General features: G+C 43.0%; 1 long non-coding RNA gene across 1 annotated transcript; it reads left to right on the forward strand.

Moving 5' to 3' along the window:
- The first annotated feature begins 3,454 nt into the window (after positions 1–3,454).
- Positions 3,455–15,235, forward strand: LOC123586753. Its single transcript, XR_006706924.1, has 3 exons — positions 3,455–3,613; positions 13,300–13,966; positions 14,199–15,235. It is a non-coding gene; the product is annotated as an uncharacterized LOC123586753 (long non-coding RNA).
- The last annotated feature ends 4,244 nt before the right edge of the window (positions 15,236–19,479 follow it).

The following is a 19,479-nucleotide window of genomic DNA, read 5'->3' on the forward strand; positions in this document are numbered from 1 at the left end:
CCCCTCAGCCAGCAGAGGTTCTCAGAATCCTTTCTGTGTCTGAGATCTCAGAGTTATCTGGGAAAGGCAGACAGATGATTTCTTTCAACTAAAAAGAAAGAATCTTAACTCCCAGGAATTGGTAAACTCTTTGGGTTGCAATGACTGTTTTCTCCCAACTTATGGTAAGAAAAGAATTTCAAGCCTCTTTCCTGCCTAGGCTGTCTCTGCCTGGTGCCTGATAAGTCACCCTCAGGGGAGAAGACATTTTTTAAGTTTATTGATTTTGAGAAAGGGGGAGATGGAGGCAGAAAGAGAAGGAGAGAGAGAATCCCAAGCAGGCTCCTCACTTTCAGCACGGAGTCCGACACTGGGTTCGGTCCCATGAACTGTGAGATTATGACCTGAGCCAAAATCAAATGTTGGGGTCTTAACCGACAGAATCACACAGACCCCCTGGGAGAAGGTATTTCTAATTGGGTCAACATCTGAGACACTCATTGGATTGCATGTAGTATGAGGCAGGACTCCTGGGTCTTAAAGAGCAAGACTGGAAACTCTGTCTCTGCCAATCTTCAGAGCCTTCCTCACTCGGGGCAGCCAAGTAGCTAGCTGGTCTCCCTCAAGATTAGTCATTTTACATTCATTCCTTCTTGTGCTTCTTTCCTTCATCTGGTAGTCAACAAGATGGCAAAATCCACACATCTTAGATTGATAGGAGAAATAGGAGCCCCAAACCTACTATATTGTCAAAAGCCTACAATACATCATCCAAGGCCGACTTTACAAGAACTCTGCGTCGTGAAGTGAGCACTTGTGCATTGCTCAGCGGAGAGATACTGTGGTGCTTCCTCGCTAGGTTTCCCATGTTTACCTTCTGCTGGAACACCATGGAGAGGAGGCTGATAGTTCGACGTTCCTTGTTCTCTGCATATAATTATACCGCAATTACAATAAAACCCATGGTGATTCATACCGTATTTGTTCAAAACACGGAGGCAGAGGCAGAGAATGTGAAACCCCAGTCGTTGGTTTTCCCATTTGGCAGGTGGAAACAGGTGTCGGCGAGTGCACATCAGAGATTTCTCTCTTCCCTTGTGCTCCGCAGAGTCCCAGGAAAGCTCCCTCCCCAACGGGTAGAATGTCGTTAGGGTGGCTTTTAACTCTCCCCCAAATTCCTTTGAGAAAGGAAGATTTTCTATAATTAGGTCTTCCTTGCCTGCCTACTCGGATTTAATTTTTTTTAATAAACTTCACTTTTTTAGGGTAGTTTACAGAAAACTAAGAAGATAATACAGAGACTCCCCATATACCTCATACCCAGTTTTCCCGCATGTGTAGCACATTTAGTACAACTGCTAATATTGTTACATTTCCTAATACTGATATATTATTAGTATGAAATGTCTATACTTCGTTCAGATTTCCTTAGTTTTTGCCTAATGTTCTCGTTCTGTTTCAGGATCTTACCTGAGATGCCACATCACATTTAGCTGCCGTGTCTCCTTAAACTCCCCGAGTTATAACCGTTTCTCAGATTGTCCTTGCTGTAGCTAACCTTGGCAGTTTTAAGGAATACCGATTGGGTATTTTCGCAGAATGCTTTTCTACTGGGGCACGTCTGATGTTTTCCTCGTGATTAAACTGGAGTTAAGAGTTTGGGGAAGGAGGAGCACAGAGGGGAAGTGCTAGTCCCATTAAACCATATCAAGAACACATACTACCACCGTTGACGTGAGCCTGATGCCCATCTGAGGGGGCATTTTGTAGGTTTCTCGACTTCAGAGTTGCTCCTTGCGTGCAGCACACGCGTAAGACCAGTGGGGGTGGTTAGGCTCCACTTCCTCCAGAGGGTAGTGGCTACATAAATTGTTTGGAATTCTGCATAAAAGATTTTTATTGACTGATTGATTTAGTCAGATATTTATACCAGTGTGTCCTCATGGATGTTTATTTTATACTTTGGGCTATAATATCAACCTACTTCGTTAAGTTTGCTCCCCAAGTTGTTCTGGATTGGGCCATTGGAAGCTCTTTATTTGTTCCTTACAGTCCCCTGACATACAACCTCATTGTGGTTTTCTTTTTGTTTGTTTTTGCTCCGTGCATTTTGCTTTAGCGCTTCTTACTTTCTGGCCACAGGAGATACATCAGGCCACTCTTGTGTATTTCCTGCCCTGGTCCTAGAATTGGCCATTTCTCCCAGGAATCCTTGTCTCTTTGCTGAGACGATTGTATTAGAAGCCAAGACCTGGGTGCCTGATGTTGATGAACTAGGATGTGCTTTTCCTAGTTCAATTATCACCTTATCTGCATCATTTTCTCTTTGTTTTTGGGTCTTGCACTTAATTTTAATATTTAGAAAGTAAATTAACAATTTAAATTTAAAATATCGTATTTTTCTCCTCTATCCTCCTTCTCACTTAGAGTTTGAGTTGTGCGATTTACAACCAATTTACAGCCGGTCTGCCCGGCTACATTTGAATCTCAAATAGACAAGTTTTAGAATAAGTATGTCCCATTCAGAGGTCGGTTCACACTCGTACTGAATTAGTTAATTAATAGTTTATCCAGAATTGAAACTTGGACGTGTGTCTTATATTTTGCAGATTCTACTGCAAAGGGAAAGAATAAGTTGTGGATTGTAGTACTGCCACCAAAACAGTGACGTTCACCCAGCCCCGAAGACTTAAGTTCTGAGTCACCTTGAGGTTAGAGGGGGAAGCATGCAATGTGAATGTTTTTGCGGACAGGCAGTGCAGGGCGGTGGTCAGGGATGCAAACTCTGTATCCAGGCTCCACGGCAGCTGTCGTGGTTTGACAGATTTACAGATATATGCCTACATGTCCGTGTTTATCTGAGGGTTCCTGGACCCAGATGCAACACGGGGGGTTCCACCACCAACAAAGGGAGCTGGATGTCCTACAATTCAACTCCATTCTGGCGCCGTCTATCGGGACAACATCAGACCCCACTGGTGAAGGGCTCTGTACCCTTCACATGCCAGTTGCAAATCCAGATTGTTACCTGACTGGCTATAAATCAGAGATTTCCATGACCCACCCCACCTCCTTTAGGTTCATCTCATTTGCTAGAATGGCGATAGAACTCAAGAGAAATATTTTACTTACTAGACCACCAGTGTATTATAAACAGATATAACTCGGGAACAACCAGAGGGAAGAGACGTGTAGGGCCAGGGACGGGACAAGGGCACAGACTCCCGTGCCCTCTCCAGGCACCCCACTCTCTCCACAGCTCCATGGGTTCAACAACCTGGAAGCCTTCCAAACTCTATCCTATTGGGTTTCTGTGGAGGCTTCGTTACACAGGCACGATGGATTAGATCGTTGGTCATGGGCACCTGATTCAACCTCCAGCTCCTCTCCCCTCCCCCGGAAGTCAGGGCGCGGGACTGAAAGTTCCAACACTTTAATCACAAGGTGTGTTGCCCTGGCAACCAGCTCCCACTCATGAGTGCGGTCCAACAATCACCTTATGAACATAACAAGAGATACCTTTGTTGCTCTCATCATTGAAAAATTCTCAAGGATTATAGGAGCTCTGTGCCGGAAACGGGGATGAAGAGTAAATGTATATTCCTTATTCTACGTCACAACATCACGGTGACGGGTAAGAGGGAATGCGTGTCTGTGAGAAGGCGCCTTTGTGGCATTTAAGTGTGTGTGTGTCAGCGGGAGTTGGTGTCTGTGTATGTGCGTGTGACTATATCATGCTGGGTAGTGATGTGAGGGTATGTGTGATGGCAGAGAGAGCTGTGTGGCAAGCAGCGTGGGAATATTATCTTCCTATTTGAGCTTTTGAAATTATTAAAAAGTTGGCTAACAAGTCATAAATGGTTGTCCTTGGATTCTGACTAACTAGAATTTTGCTGCAAAAAATATGAGGCATGCGCCCTCTCTCCTGCCTGACGGGGGCTTCATGTTCCTCTTCTTTCACACACCCCCCCCCATCCTATAAGCCAAACATTAGATGCATAAAACCGAGCAAAATAAGGCACTCTTGACAGAATCCGTGCTTGACCTGAGAGAAAAGATGTGGTTCAGCCAGGATCCTCGTCTAGAAAATATGTTCATCCTTTCTGAAGTCTTGTGACTGAAGCAAGGGGCCCCAGAAAGAAAAGTTGACACTATGTTGTGGAGAGATTCGGACGGGGTTCGCGACATCCCGAGAAGTTTCAAGCAAATCTGGCAGCCAGCTCCACACGCATCTGCAACAGAACACTGACACTCACGTACACGCACACCTTTTATCACCCTTTCTCCTTTGTTTTGCTCTCCTCTGAAACCTTCTCAACTTCGAAGCGGATCTGAAGCTTGATCTGAAGAAGGGCTGTACGTTGAAGGTTGATATCACTCAGAGCCCCTGGGACAACAACATCAATTATTTACAGTATAAAATATAGAGCGTTAATATTTTATTTCATGTCAAGAACCACATGCTAAAAGGCAGATGCTACAATGCGTTTCAGAGGTATTTGAAGACGGTGTGTGAGGTATTCAATGTAAATAATATATTTCCCTTTAAGCACAGAATATACATTACTCACAAAAGCTTGGATCAAATTTATAAAATAAATATAAAAAGCAATATAAAATTCTCTTAATAACTGCTTAATTCATGAGGCTTCTTAGCCCTGGACGGGACAATGCAGTGTGCAAACCAAAGGCAGGGGGCTGGAGGCATGATTATCAAGCTATTGGTGAGGAGGAGACGGGCCCATGGCTCTCCTTTCCAGACAAAATAGAAATACCAACTCAGAGGCATGTTTTTTGTGCGAAGTTAGCTAACATAGAGTGTAGTCTTGGCTTCAGGAGTAGATTCCCATGATCGCCACTTAAATACAACACCCGGTGCTCATCCCGACAAGTGCCCTCCTCAGTGCCCATCACCCATCTCCCCTCCCCCCACCCTCCCACGCCCATCAACCCTCAGTTTGTTCTCTGTATTTAAGAGTCTCTTATGGTTGGCCTCCCTCTCTGTATCTTATTTTTCCTTCCCTTCCCCCATGGTCATCTGTTAAGTTTCTCAAATTCCACACGAGTGAGATTATATGATATCCGTCTTTCTCTGACTGACTTACTTCATTTAGCAAAATGGCCTCCAGTTCCATCCATGTTGTTGCAAATGGCAAGATTTCATTCTTTTCAGAGGCAGTCTTGATACCCTGTCTGCACTCTGGCTCACTCTGCCTGGCGCAAGGTAGAGAAAGTATGAGCGACAAATTAAATCGATTTGAAATAGAAGTCCCTGAAGAAAGAAAAATATCAAACTTGGAAGTAACAAAGTAAATTAACTTAAAAGATATTTCCCACAGTAATCACATAATGTAATTCATATTATTTTACAATTTTATATATTTTAAATTGAGGACTTTTCTGGGAAATTATTTCGGTATGATGAATGTCCCTTTGCTCTTGTATGCTTTGACCTACGAAAGCAAGGATGGAGATTTGATGTATGTGAGAGATATTACATATTACATATATATTACCTATATATATGAGTGTGTATAAACATACACGTTTCATGGATGTTTGTACTTCATTTTCATTGTACAATATAAAATGACTTTCTGAATTTTGCTTTCAAGTACATGAAGATTGGAAAATGTTTCTGGTTAGTGCAGAGTTATGATTCGCTTTCTCTAATTTTTTGGTCATATGGATTAATTATAGTTAATTTAAAACTTCCAGTTTAATGGAAATGTAAAATAAAACTTTATCCAATTTCAATCCCTGTAGCATCTTATGACGGCATATATCATGATTCCTTCTGCTTGCCAACTAATATGATTCGATGTTTTAAAAACCGCCAATCTATTTTGTAAAAAAAAGTACCACACAGGTTTGATTTTCTTTCTTAGTAGCTAGGTTATCTTTTTTATTTTATTTGTAATTTGTATCTAGTCTTCTTGGAAGAACGTTTAAGTTGTGGAACTTTAACGTTTTTTAAATATTTTATTTATTTTTGATAGAGACAGAGCACAAGTGGGGGAGGGGCAGAGAGAGAAGGAGACACAGAATCCGAGGCAGTATCCAGGCTCCCAGCTGTCAGCACACAGCCCGACGCGGGGCTCGAACTCACAAACTGCGAGAGCATGACCTGAGCCGAAGTCGGACGCTTAACCGACTGAGCCACCCAGGTACTAACTTGTAGAACTTTTAAAAATTATGTTTTTCAAATTTATTTGGAGGTATTCGATAGATATTTTGGACAATTCAGCATATATTTTTCTTCAGCATTTTCCTTGTTTTTTAACAGTTGTGTATGAAGCTGTTTTTAATACAAATGAAGTTAAGGTTGATTCAGTTAAAGTTTTCTTTTTTTCTCTTTTTTTTTTAAATTTTTTTTTCAACGTTTATTTATTTTTTTGGGGACAGAGAGAGACAGAGCATGAACGGGGGAGGGGCAGAGAGAGAGGGAGACACAGAATCGGAAACAGGCTCCAGGCTCTGAGCCATCAGCCCAGAGCCTGACGCGGGGCTCGAACTCACGGACCGTGAGATCGTGACCTGGCTGAAGTCGGACGCTTAACCGACTGCGCCACCCAGGCGCCCCCAGTTAAAGTTTTCAATCTTTTCCTGCATCGATTTTACTTTCTGTGTCTTTGGAAAGAAAACTCCTTACACTGATATTATAATCATGTGCTCATATAGTTTCTTACAACCCTTTTGAAGTTCTTTTTAAAAGCAGTATTCTTTAATCATTTATTTGTGTAGATATTTCAAGTGTTGTTCAACTTCATTTGTTCTCCAAATCCATGACCAAATGACCCCAAACAACACATTAATTAACTTGCTCCTTCAGGATGGGAAAGCCAGAACTTCCTTGCACCACCTGCATGTAATGCACGGTCCATCTCGCTAGGGGGCACCATCCACACGGACGTCAATAGGGACTGTGCCCATGAGGGTTGTAGAACAGCTCTCTCCCTCTTAAATTCCAGCTTTTCACTGACTTTCCAAATGCATGCAAATTTATTTTATTTATGGACTCTCTCTTGGGTTCTAATGACCAGTCTGTGTGCAGTTTGCATTAATATCACTTTCCTTTAATTAGTTAAACTTTACATGTATATATATATATATATATATATATATATATATATCTGATCAAACTAATCTCATTTTTAATGGAAATATTAGTTAGCTTCTTGCATTCTTCTACATTTTCTCTTCCATATTAATTTTAGGAACACTTTGTCAAAGTCCATGAAAAAATGCTATTGGGATGTGATTAGGATTGCTTTAGATGTATAGATCAATTTGGGGAGAAAGATGGTCTTTACAGTATTGATTCTTGTCATCCTTGAACGAAGTAGATTTCTTCATTTACTCAGGTATTTTCTTAACTAGTTAGATGAGCATATTTTCCTTTTCTGTCATAATATTTTAAGGAGATGGAGTAGTTTCTATTATTGAAGCTTCCTTGCATTTTTAGAATTAAAATATATTTTTAAGCTTGGCCTTTTGCTGTTTTTTTTTTTTAAACGTATTGCTGAGCTGTGTTATTAATGCAGGGATGCTTGTTATCTAAGTATTCCTAATGGGAGGCAGCATTTGAGATTGCCTAGAAAGAACCAAAAGGAAAAGAAAGTACTCTAGGGGTCTGATGAATTCTATTAATCCCCACTCAAACATTCCTCTCTACTTAGCACTGAGTGCCAATCATGGCTATATAGTGAGCCTTGGTCTATCTCTAGCCGATCGTCAGAGATTCTAGTCATCTGATAAATACAACATAAACAGATCGCAAGACAAAATGACAGCTATTCCAGAAGATGTAGACATCTAGGAGTTAATAAAAGCATTGGAAGTATGTGCAAACCATTAATTCATTGAATAAATATTCATAAATCGATGGTTATGTGTCAGGAATTCTTTTGTCTGTAGGGATATAACAGCGCAGCCAAATGAGTAAAATCCTTGCATCATTTACAGATCATATTCTATCGGGAGACGCAGACAATGAACGAATTATAAAATTAAAGTGCCAGTGAGTGATGAATGTTCTCAAGATCTGCAAGAGGAAAGAAAAAGCAAACTAAAAGGACAGTGTTTAAAGGTGGGAGAGTAGTAATTTTGGAAACACTAGCCAGGGATATCACACGAAAACAATTGAAAAAAATTTCATCATTTCAACTAGATTAAAAAAAAATTAAGAGGAGAGATAATGAATGTAAGATATGCACTTTAATATCAAAAGATTAAAAGGTTGTTGGAGAAAATGTTGAAACTCTCAAAAGTGGCAAAAATATCCTTCCTTCGATGATAATATGCAGGAAGCCGATACGGAGTAAACAGAAAACAGGGGAATTCTGTTGTGTCGTGACTTTAGGAAAATGACAATAAAAACACCGATAACTCATACAACTTGAGTTCTAATATTAATATTTCTAATAAGTGCATTACAGCAATAACAACAGAGGTTTGATTAAATGTGATGACTTTCAACAAACTACATTTTAAAATTTAGTTGCACTTTGTCAAAGTAAAATCTAAATAATCTAAACGTTTCTTTATGCTTTTCTCTGAAGTGTTGGTCACTGTTTTAATTTGTTGCAATTTAGTAGCGTATCTGAGTCTCCCTAGACTCAGCTCATGAAAGCCCCTGGTTTTTAATTGGAATTTATGAGTTTGAATGTGTAAGTTACGTTGGCTTATATTTCTCTCTCTTTCTGCCATTTTTTAAAACGTTTATTGATTGATTTTGAGAAAAAGAGAGAAACAGGGAGGGGCAGAAAGGGGGAGAGAGAGAATCCAAAGCAGACTCCAGACTGTCCGCGCAGAGCCCAGTATGGGGCTCAAACCATGAGATCATGACTTGAGCGGAAACCGAGAGCTGGATGCTTAGCCGACTGAGCCAGCTAGGTGCCCTTCTCCTTCTGCCATTTTATTCCAGTGTGGACAGTGAAGTTTTTGCAGACCTTGTAAAATGTGGACTAGAACTTTACATCTTTTTCTCTGTCCTTAAAAAATGTTTGTAATAAATGTACGTGAGACACAAGCATTTTTAACATCTGATCCTATAAACCTTTTTGGGTCGGTGCCATTTCAGGGATTCATAATTGACATTTAAGTTTTCTTTTTTCCCTTGTACTCAAGTGTTCTAATTTGAACCAGGCAATTTTTAATTTTTTTTCACATTTATTCATTTTTGAGAGTGAGAGAGACAGGGCATGAGGGGGGTTGGGGGGGGCGGGACAGAGAGAGAGGGAGACACAGAATCCGAAGCAGGCTCCAGGCTCCGCCAAGCTGTCAGCACAGGGCCCGACATGGGGCTCGAACTCACGGACTGGGAGATCATGACCTGAGCTGAAGTCAGACACTTAACCGACTGAGCCACCCAGGCACCCCGTGCACTGGGTAATTTTGATACTGTTTTCTTAGCATGGTGTCTACATTGACTAGGTATTGAAATATAGTGCTCTATTATTATGCATATTTCTATCTTACGCAATTTTTGAAGTAGTCTTTAGACAACGAAAAGCACAAATATCAGGTGTATAATCTTAACAAGCGCATACCCCTGTATAACTTATCTCTGTCTCACGACATAAGAATTTCCTCGATGCCTCTTCCCAGGCAATTTTCACTCCTGCAGAGTGCCAAACACCTTTCCGTTTTTTGTTCACCATACATCAGTGTCGTCTGTTCTGTGGAACGTCCCATGAATGGCCTTATAAAGAATGTACTCTTTTGCACATTTTATTTTGGGCTTATCTCACCTGGCAAAATTCCTGCAAATTGCATCTGCCCTTTGTTAGCTCACTAGTGTCTCTCTCTGGGGATGAGCTAGAAGCTCTTCTGGGTTCTTTCCGGTTCCACCTTCTGCCTCTTCACGGGGCCCCTTGATATCTTCCAAGGCCTCTCATGCATAGTTTAGAAGCCAGAGTTTACATTAGGATTTCTCATGTCTCTCGCTTTCTGTAGCCCCTTTCTCTCATCTTTTATCATCTGTCCTTCCTGCCTCTAATTCTTGACGTTGACACCACAAAGCCTGACTTTCTACCATTCGAACAGTTTGTGGAGACTGAGGAATCATCTCATTGCAAAAAAAAAAAACAAAAAAAACAAAAAACAAAACAAAACAAAAAAAACAAACAGAGAGAGAGAGAGACAAAAATACAAACAAACAAGCAAACAAAAACACACACATACTTTCAAATCTCTCCTGGTACAGCAGACAGTGCTCTCATTTCTTCCCCCCTTGGGAGACTTACAAAAACGTTTGCTATTGTTCTAATCTTTTGTGCAGATTTTATAAGTGTTACTTATGGGCAAGGGCCTCACTACTAAAAGCTGTACATATACTACATGATTTTTTTTAATGTTTATTTATTTTTGACAGATTGAGAGAGAGAGAGAGAGCATGAGCGAGGGAGGGGCAGAGAGAGAGGGAGACACAGAATCCGAAGCAGGCTCCAGGCTCCGAGCTGTCAGCACAGAGCCGGACGTGGGGCTCGAACTCACGAACCGTGAGATCATGGCCTGAGCCGAAGTGGACGCTCAACCGACTGAGCCACCCAGGCACCCCCATTTATCACATGATTTTAAAAATCTTTCCAGATAATCTGTAAATGTTTCCTCTCCAAATATCCAGAGCTTTGACTTTTTGTTTTACTTCCTGGGGGCTTTCTTTGAATTTGTCTCTAAACTGGTGAATCAAATTGATGTTTATTTTTATTTCAGATGATACTGTTCTCGTTTTATAGAGGCAGTATGTGTTCAAATCTTTCTGAGGGCATCAATTATTTTTTAGAAGTTTTATTCCACATTATACATAAATATTTCACATGAGAGGCAGCATGCTATGGGAGGCTTGGGAATTCAATCTGGGCCTGTATTTTATCTTTACCTCTAAAAATCTATGGAAATTTGGGAAGGCTGCTGTATGAATCAGAGTCCAACCAAAGAAAATAAAATATTAGCCATAAATAATGTAGATGGGTTTCGCACGGGGAATTGGATTCACAGGTGATGAAAGAGATGAAGAGGGGAGGCCAAGCAGTGGAGGGGAAGGAAAGTGAGATATTACCAGGCAGGGAGCCTCTATCATCTCTTGGTGGCACCAAGGAAGAGGGTATTGTCACCAGGGTCTGGGCCATAAGAAAGCAAGGGGGACCTGTGTGCTGAGAGATGACCCTTCACATCAGACACAGCAGCCGTAAGACACACAGCCTGAGGCTGAAAGAGGAAGAGAGAAAGGCCCTTGCTTTGCTTTTCTCCTACCTCTCAGTGCATTTCTAGGGCTCCCTGTTGGTCAAAGCTGTAAGATCTTTGGCACAGCGGCTCGGGAGATGAGACCTGAATCCAGGGATCAGAACAGGGCAACTCCAGGAGCAAAGAGTGCTAGCCACAGCCCATCCATTTATATCTCGATTTATATTGCTCTGAAGTGACGATCTTAATGCCCAACTCTAGATGTTTGAGGAAAATAGTATGCAAAATAATAAGTGCCACTTCCTGGCTCATACCTAAGAAGTGATAAATGTCAGGAAGTTTTCTGTATATAAACTGCATATAGCTGGTGTACTATAAGAAGAGATACACTGGGGGCGCCTGGGTGGCTCAGTCCGTTAAGCGTCCGACTTCGGCTCAGGTCATGATCTCACGGTTTGCGAGTTCGAGCCCCGCGTCGGGCTCTGTGCTGATGGCTCAGAGCCTGGAGCCTGCTTTGGATTCTGTGTCTCCTTCTCTCTCTGCCCCTCCCCAACTTGTGCTCTGTCTCTCTCTATCAAAAATAAATACATGTATAAAATTTTTTTTTTTAAAAAAGAAGAGATACACTATTGCTGAAAATGTGGTTCTGTGTTGTAGATTGCAAAAGAAAAAAAAGAGAGAGAGAGAAAAGGTTGTATGTTTCCCCCATTCCTTTATGTCAAGCTACCATTTCTGCCCAGCTTGATCTGTAGATTGACTCTGGTGCCAAACAAACATGAAAAGATGTTCAAGATCATGTGCTATGAGGGAATTACAAATTAAAATAACAACAACATATGACCAGACACCTACGGAAATGGCTAAAATCTAGAACACTGGCAACACTGAGGGCTTAGAGCAACAGGAACTCTCACTCATTGTTGATCGAAACGCAAATGATTCTCTGGAAGGCAGTTTGGCAGCTTCATACAAAGTAGACCTACTCTTACTCTACGATCCAGCAATCGTGCTCCCAGGTATTTACCCCCAAAAGCTGGAAGGGTATGTCCACATAAAGATCTGTTCAGGAACGTTTTCATCAGCATTATTCCTCACTGTCAAAAGTTGGATACGATCAAGACGTACATCGATATGTGAATGGGTAAATAGGCGATGGTACAATGGATACGATGGTACGATTCAGTGATAAAAAGAAATGAGCTATTCACTCGTGGAAAGTCAGGGAGACAAACCATAAGAGACTCTTAAATACAGAGAACAAACTGAGGGCTCTGGAGAGCAGGTGGATGGGGGATGGGCTAAATGGGCGATGGGCATTGAGGAGGGCACTTGTTGGGATGAGCTCTGGTGTTATATGTAAGTGGTGAATCACTAAATTCTACTCCTGAACCCAATACTGCATTATATGTTGACTAATTTGATTTAAATAAAATCTCGGGGAAAAAAAAGTCAGGGAGGAACCTTAAAATCTGGCTAAATAAAATAAACCTGTTTGAAAAGATTATATATGGCATGACTATCCACTTATGTGACATGTGGGAGGGAAAAGGCAAATGGTAAGGAGGTTGTTGGTTGCTGGGGCTGAGGGTGAGGGTCAAAAGAAGAAGAAACAGGTGGTACAGGGGATTTGGAGGGTAGGGAGACTATTCTGTATATTAGTTCCATGGTAGATACATGGCATTACACATTTAACAAAGTCACAAAGACACAAGGACACAGTGAGTCCTGCTGGGAACAATGGACTTTATTAATAACAGCGTATCACTGTTGGCACATCAACTGTAACAAAGGTACCACACAGATATGCGATATTAACAACAGGGGAAACTGTGGGCAAAGGGTGGGGGACAGTGAGTGTGTGGGGGCATTTCTGTACTTCCTGTTTCAGTTTTCTATAAACCTAAAACTGTTCTCGGCTATGAGTTCAATTAATTGAAACAATTAACTTGCATTGTGAAAAAAACAATTGTAATGTTATTGTTGCTTTCATCACGAGTCAAGGTGCATCCCTCCCTCCCTTAAACCTGGCCTTGACCCTGTGATGTGATTTGGCCAATAGTACACCTAGCAAATGTGAAGAAGCAGAGGTTTGACATGTGCTTGAAGACCGGATGTTATCTTCTCTACCACCAGGATCTCTTTGGCTACGAGGGGAAGCCCCGACTAGTCTAAGGAAAGCAGGAGCACAAAGAACTGAGGCCAGCCATTCCAGCTGAGGACCACTAGATCAACCTGCCATGAGCTGACGGAGACCACCAAAGTCCCTCCAAGTGAGTCCAGTACAAGGTGAGAAACACCTGATTGAGCCCAGCCTCCACCTACACAGCCTACACGGCAAACCTACAGAATTATGTGTAAATAAAATAAGCATGGTTTAAAGTCATTGAAATTTGGGGTGGTTTTTCCCAGAGCAACGGATCACTGAAATATATGCACACCAATTGCTGGTTGCAACTCTTCCATTGGCATACTGGAACCCCGAGGAAGTCACCTGGAAGTATGTCTCCCAGTTTTCTAGGCTGTAAAATAAAGTAGCCGAGCAGACAGCTGGGAGAGGCCACACACATGTCTAGTTTTCTTCCAACTCTGATACGATATGATGACACGAAAGGAAGTTTGACTATTTTTTTTCTCAGTTGTTTACCCTGTAACGGTTTTCAAAGATCTCTTTTTCCTTTCCGAAGAACCTTGGGCGACTGTTTCTAAATATCTCATTAGGATAGCGGACATCTCCTGTCAATGAACTGAGCAAGGAGTTCAAGGAACTCTCAGAGCCGAAAGCCACGTCAAGACTCACGGTGTCGGGGCGCCTGGGTGGTGCAGTCGGTTAAGCATCCGACTTCAGCCAGGTCACGATCTCGCGGTCTGTGAGTTCGAGCCCCGTGTCGGGCTCTGGGCTGATGGCTCAGAGCCTGGAGCCTGTTTCCGATTCTGTGTCTCCCTCTCTCTCTGCCCCTCCCCCGTTCATGCTCTGTCTCTCTCTGTCCTAAAAATAAATAAACGTTGAAAAAAAAATTAAAAAAAAAAAAAAGACTCACGGTGTCTGCTCTCGTGTTGACATCACTGTGGCCGACTGCACGGAAGGGCCAGCTTTGAAAACCTGAATGACTTTGCCTTGAATACCAGCCTGGTGGTTCTGTGATTCTGAGAAAGTCACTCAATATATGGTTGTTGGCCAGAAGATGCACATAAACGTATAAGGGTATCTTCCTCTGAGTTGGCATTCAGGGAAAGACAAATAACGATCGTGAGACATCGTCCCTCGGCCATTCACATAGTAAAAGTTGAGAAGTGAAAAATCCCTTGGTCAGGAGGTTGCGTATCCAGAGAGCGTCTAAAAAATACTGGGAATATCTCAAATTCTCATCGACACCAGAATGGGTACATGACGTAATGTATAGTCAAGATAGTGTTAAAACTTGAAATTAACAAGCCGCAGCTCCATTGATAGTGTGGACAAAACATAGATGCATAGTTTTCAATAAAAAGGTGGATCCCAAACAGACAGCATTAAGGCCTTTCCAAAATAATGATGGAGAAACAGCCCAATGCCAAGCGTACTTTGTTTTGGAATACATATAGATGCCGAAAAAGGCGAAGCAAGGGAATCGTGTGCACATAATTTGGAATAGTGGTTCTGCTGGATGGGGGCAGGAGGCACAGAGGATGAAGAAACGTCACATAGAGGCATCTACATTTTTACCTTGGTATTAAGTTGGGCATAAAACTTTTAATGGTGTTTACTATTCACAGAGAATGAAGAAAAAAAGACCTTGACTGGACCCGTAAAGGGAGTGTCATATATCAAGGATTATAACTAATTCATTTTTGTGCACTTGGCCTCGAACCCGTGAGGAAAAACATGTTAAGGACATGAAACTCTGTAGTCTCCTAGTGTTAAGTGTAAAAAACGCACCAAACTATATATTCAACAGGACTCCAAGGACCTATCATGGTAAACAATAGCAGGGGGAGAGGAGCAAATGTGAGTCTCTAGATCATTTCCCCACTTGCTCTCAGACACTATCTGAAATCTTCTGATAAATGAAATGGCTTCTAGATGAATGAGGATGTTGCCTCCTGCTGCCTTACATTTTACTGTCAGTCTTCATAGACCTAATTCTTTTTTTTTCCTCTACCCCCACCCAGTGACTCACTCTGTGATTAGTGAATAGGAATAGTTAACCGTTCAATTCACTGCACTTTGATATTCTCACAAATATTCTTCTTTTTTTAATCCTAATTTTACAAAGGAAGGAAATAAGGCTCAGCGAGGCTAAGGAAATTGCCCGAGTTTCTATTGCTAAGAAGTGACAGAGAAGGGACATTAGTCTAGGCAGTGTGCTCCAGAGTTTACATTCTTTTTTAAAATTTTTTTTTCAACGTTTATTTATTTTTGGGACAGAGAGAGACAGAGCATGAACGGGGGAGGGGCAGAGAGAGAGGGAGACACAGAATCGGAAACAGGCTCCAGGTTCTGAGCCATCAGCCCAGAGCCTGACGCGGGGCTCGAACTCACGGACCGCGAGATCGTGACCTGGCTGAAGTCGGATGCTTAACCGACTGCGCCACCCAGGCGCCCCCAGAGTTTACATTCTTAACCACAGCATCTTCTGTGGGGACCATAGGTGCTTAATCAATATTGAAAGGTAGATGAAGGATCCCAGAGTTCCATGCTCCAATGAATGTGGAGGGTTGCTCTGCAGAAAAGCTTCATTAACAGTCCCCTAAATTCTCTGAATAAAATTCATCTCCTCGGTCTGGTCTTCATTGCTGAGATCCCAATATGCTGTGTGCCCTTAGTTACATCCCGTGTTATTCCTGATACACGGATAATATAGTAAGGCCTCTGAACACTTTTTGTGTGAGTAAGTAGCTGTGCGAACATCACTTCCCTGGGGCCGGTATCTGGGATTGCCGTGGTCTTAGTGAGCAGGAGACATTCACCAGGTCTGTTGTGTACATGAGCCATTCCCCTCAAGGATGTCAATAGACCCTGCCCTTGGGGCTCAAATGACCCGAAGCCATTAGCGCTCAATACTTGTGCCAGACTCTTTCCATCAATAGAAACATCTCCGGCAATCCATGTTCCCACTTCAAAGAAATATATCCAAGAGGAAATGACCCATAGGTTCTAGCAGTAGATAAAATTCAAGCACATTACAGACCTCAGGAAATGCACTTTTCCCTCCTCAATGTCACGTGCTCACGCTTTGGCTACTGGGGTGCTGGGTGCTCTTCTTAGGTGCATCACTAAGAAGGCTGAAGCTGCTGAGACCCTGAGTGGCAAAAGACAAGGGTATATAAAGGAGCCAGGAAGACTGCGGGCAGGAACCCTACTCACTGGCCGTATATACTTAGATAAGTCAGCCTCCACTGCCTTATTTTAAAAATGAGAATGTACTGGGGCGCCTGGGTGGCTCAGTTGGGTAGGTGTCCAACATTTTTTAAACATTTATTTATTTTTGAGAGAGAGAGAGAGAGAGAGAGAGAGCTAGTGGGAGCAGGGTAGAGAGAGGGGGGAGACAAAGAATCTGAAGCAGGCTCCAAGCTCAGAGCTCCAAGCTGTCAGCACAGAGCCTGACATGGGGCTCAAACTCGTGGACTAGCAGATCACGCACGACTTGAGCCAAAGCCAGACACCTAACTGATTGAGCCACCCAGGTGCCCCACATCTCTGACTCTTGATTTTGGTTGAGGTCATGATCTCACAGTTGTGAGTTCGAGTCCTGCGTGGGGCTCCTTGCTGAGGGTGGAGCCTGGTTGGGATTCTGTCCCGCCCTCTCTGTTTGCCCCTCCCCAACTTTCACTATCTCTCTCTCTCTCTGAAAATAAGAAAAGAGAAACAAGAGAAGAGAAGGGAAGAGAAGAGAAGAGAAGAGAAGAGAAGAGAAGAGAAGAGAAGAGAAGAGAAAATGAGAATCTACCAAACACAGGGTTTTGAAAACTACGGAAGTAAAATAATTCCTACCCTCTTCAGAGTAGTGCTGATGCAGTGCCCTGTGTATTCATTCATATGCCTGGCAAGTCGGTAGGGGGCCCTCTTCTCAACACTGGGAAGCAGCAGAGAGGAAAACAAAGTCTCTGTGGAACTAACAGCCTAGATGGGAGACCGACAACAAAGGAAACAGGTGCTTAGAAGGATAGAAAAAGTCAAGGCCAGCATTGTGCACGCAGTACTTCCTAGATTATAGTATATTTATGTAATGTATTTATGTAATGTTATATATATAATTTACATTACAAATATCTATTTTTTTACCCGATGCACAAAGATAACTGGACCTTTAAGGATTATCTGAATTTACTGCTTTGGATGCTTGACTCCGCGCAGAGCGTCCCAGACAAGATGCCATTCTCTGTCTGCTTGAGATCCCCAGTGAGGTGGTGTTCGTGTCCTTAGACCACATTTAACCTCCTTTTGAAGTATGTTCTACAGGGAAGTTCTTCCCGACGTTAGCATGGATTTAGATTGCCCAGAACCTCTTGCCTTTGATCCTTGCTCCACTTCGACGTAGGAGATTTAACTCACCTGGCACGATGTCACCCTCACAGGAGGAGCCTTCACATCCACCTGCGGCCAAGAACCATCAACCACTCCAACGAAGAATGTTCTTTTGCCACGTGTTTTAAATGTGACTTGAAAGTGCCAGACACTGTAATGTGGAACAGGAACGCGGGTGATAATTGAAAAATGTCAAACCTGGAGAAATTCACGCTCTGGGTAAGGAGAGAGACACAAACAGATAAATTATAGTGTACTACTTTTCATACTGGGGCAAAGGTAAATGCAGAGTGCCACAGGGGCAAACAGAAGTATCTCATTTCCAGGCTTTGGCTTCCTTATCAATGTCCACAGAGAGATGCTCTAGAGAGAGGCCTGTCTTGAAAACGGAACCTTTTTTTTTTAGTGTTTATTTATTTTTGAGAGACAGGCAGAGCACGAGCAGGGAGGGGCACAGAGAGAGAGAGGGGGACACAGAATCAGAAGCAGCTTCCAGGCTCCGAGCTCTCAGCACAGAGCCCGACGCGGGGCTTGAACTCGTGAACCACAACATCATGACCTGAGCCGAAGTCGGACGCTTCACCGACCAAGCCACCCAGGTGCCCGGAAAACTGAACCTTCAACTGTAGGGTCAGTAGAAAAGAACAGAAGCAAGAATCAAGTCAGTGCCACCTTCGCTGCAGGAAATACACGTGTGTCTGAATTGCAAAAACGTGGCTCTATGCATCTCTCTTGCATGGGCAAGAAAACTTGTTAATTGTGTGTGTGTGTGTGCACGCATGTGTGTGTGACACAGCAATTGAGAGGAAGGGACAGAGTGCACGTCGGAGGCACAAAAGGTTGCAAAAGGAGGAATGGGAAAGAAAGATAAGCTGTACATTTCAACACTTGAGTCTTCTCTGCAAGTGGTCAAAGTGCTATATTTGTGAGTGACAAAGGTGCCCACGCCCATCTGTTAGCTCAGCTCTGTGCTCACCAACACACATTCCCGTGGCTGGCTTAAAATAAGCTCAGGCTGCAAAGACATATTGTGCATAAGCAATATGTTAGTTGCTTATATAACATTTATTTCCACAAGTGGCCCCGTGCCTGGCTGGTTCAGACGCAAGAACACAGGAGGCACATCCTGCGTGGAACAAAGGGGCCGTGTGGGTCAGCCCTTTCCATTCAGGCAGATCTGAGTTCCGACGTTCTCTCTGTCGTTTATTACTCTCTGACCTCGGTCAGGTCACTTAGCTTCTCTGAGCTCCACGTGCATGAAAAGCCTCGGAGGTGCCCTGAAACTCTCTGGGTGCTTATTTTCACAAGCAATATTGAGACCGTGCATATGGAAAAGCGGTACGATGGAAGGGGGGGCGGTTAAAAAGGTCATTCTGGCAGGTGTCTGTCTTGGGGCTGGGGCGGGTGCTGGCGATTAAGAAGAATTGTAGGCAAGTTCAAAGGTCTGTTCCAGTTCTCTAGGTGGGAATGTGAAAAGGAAGTTTGTGTTTTCTGAAGCCACCGCGCCAGGCTACCTGGCCCGTAGCAGGAACACAGATGCAACGGGAACCAACTTTGCCTGGAAAAGGGCACGGATGGCTTCACGGTGGAGGTTGTATTTAGCCAACACTTGGACCATAAGTAGGAGTTCTGCAAGCCAGAAAGAGGAGACGAGGTAGTCTGTGAAGAGGGGAAAGAGAACACAAAGGGGCAAAGACACAGAAGTGTGTGCCTCGTGAGGACAAGGTGCAATGATCTGGTGAGGTTGCCGTCCACGGAGGACGGGAAGGATGATGCACACAGCGACAGGGCTGGAGATGAGCAAGATT

Source organism: Leopardus geoffroyi, chromosome C3, assembly GCF_018350155.1.
Source record: "Leopardus geoffroyi isolate Oge1 chromosome C3, O.geoffroyi_Oge1_pat1.0, whole genome shotgun sequence".
Taxonomy (NCBI): domain Eukaryota; kingdom Metazoa; phylum Chordata; class Mammalia; order Carnivora; family Felidae; genus Leopardus; species Leopardus geoffroyi.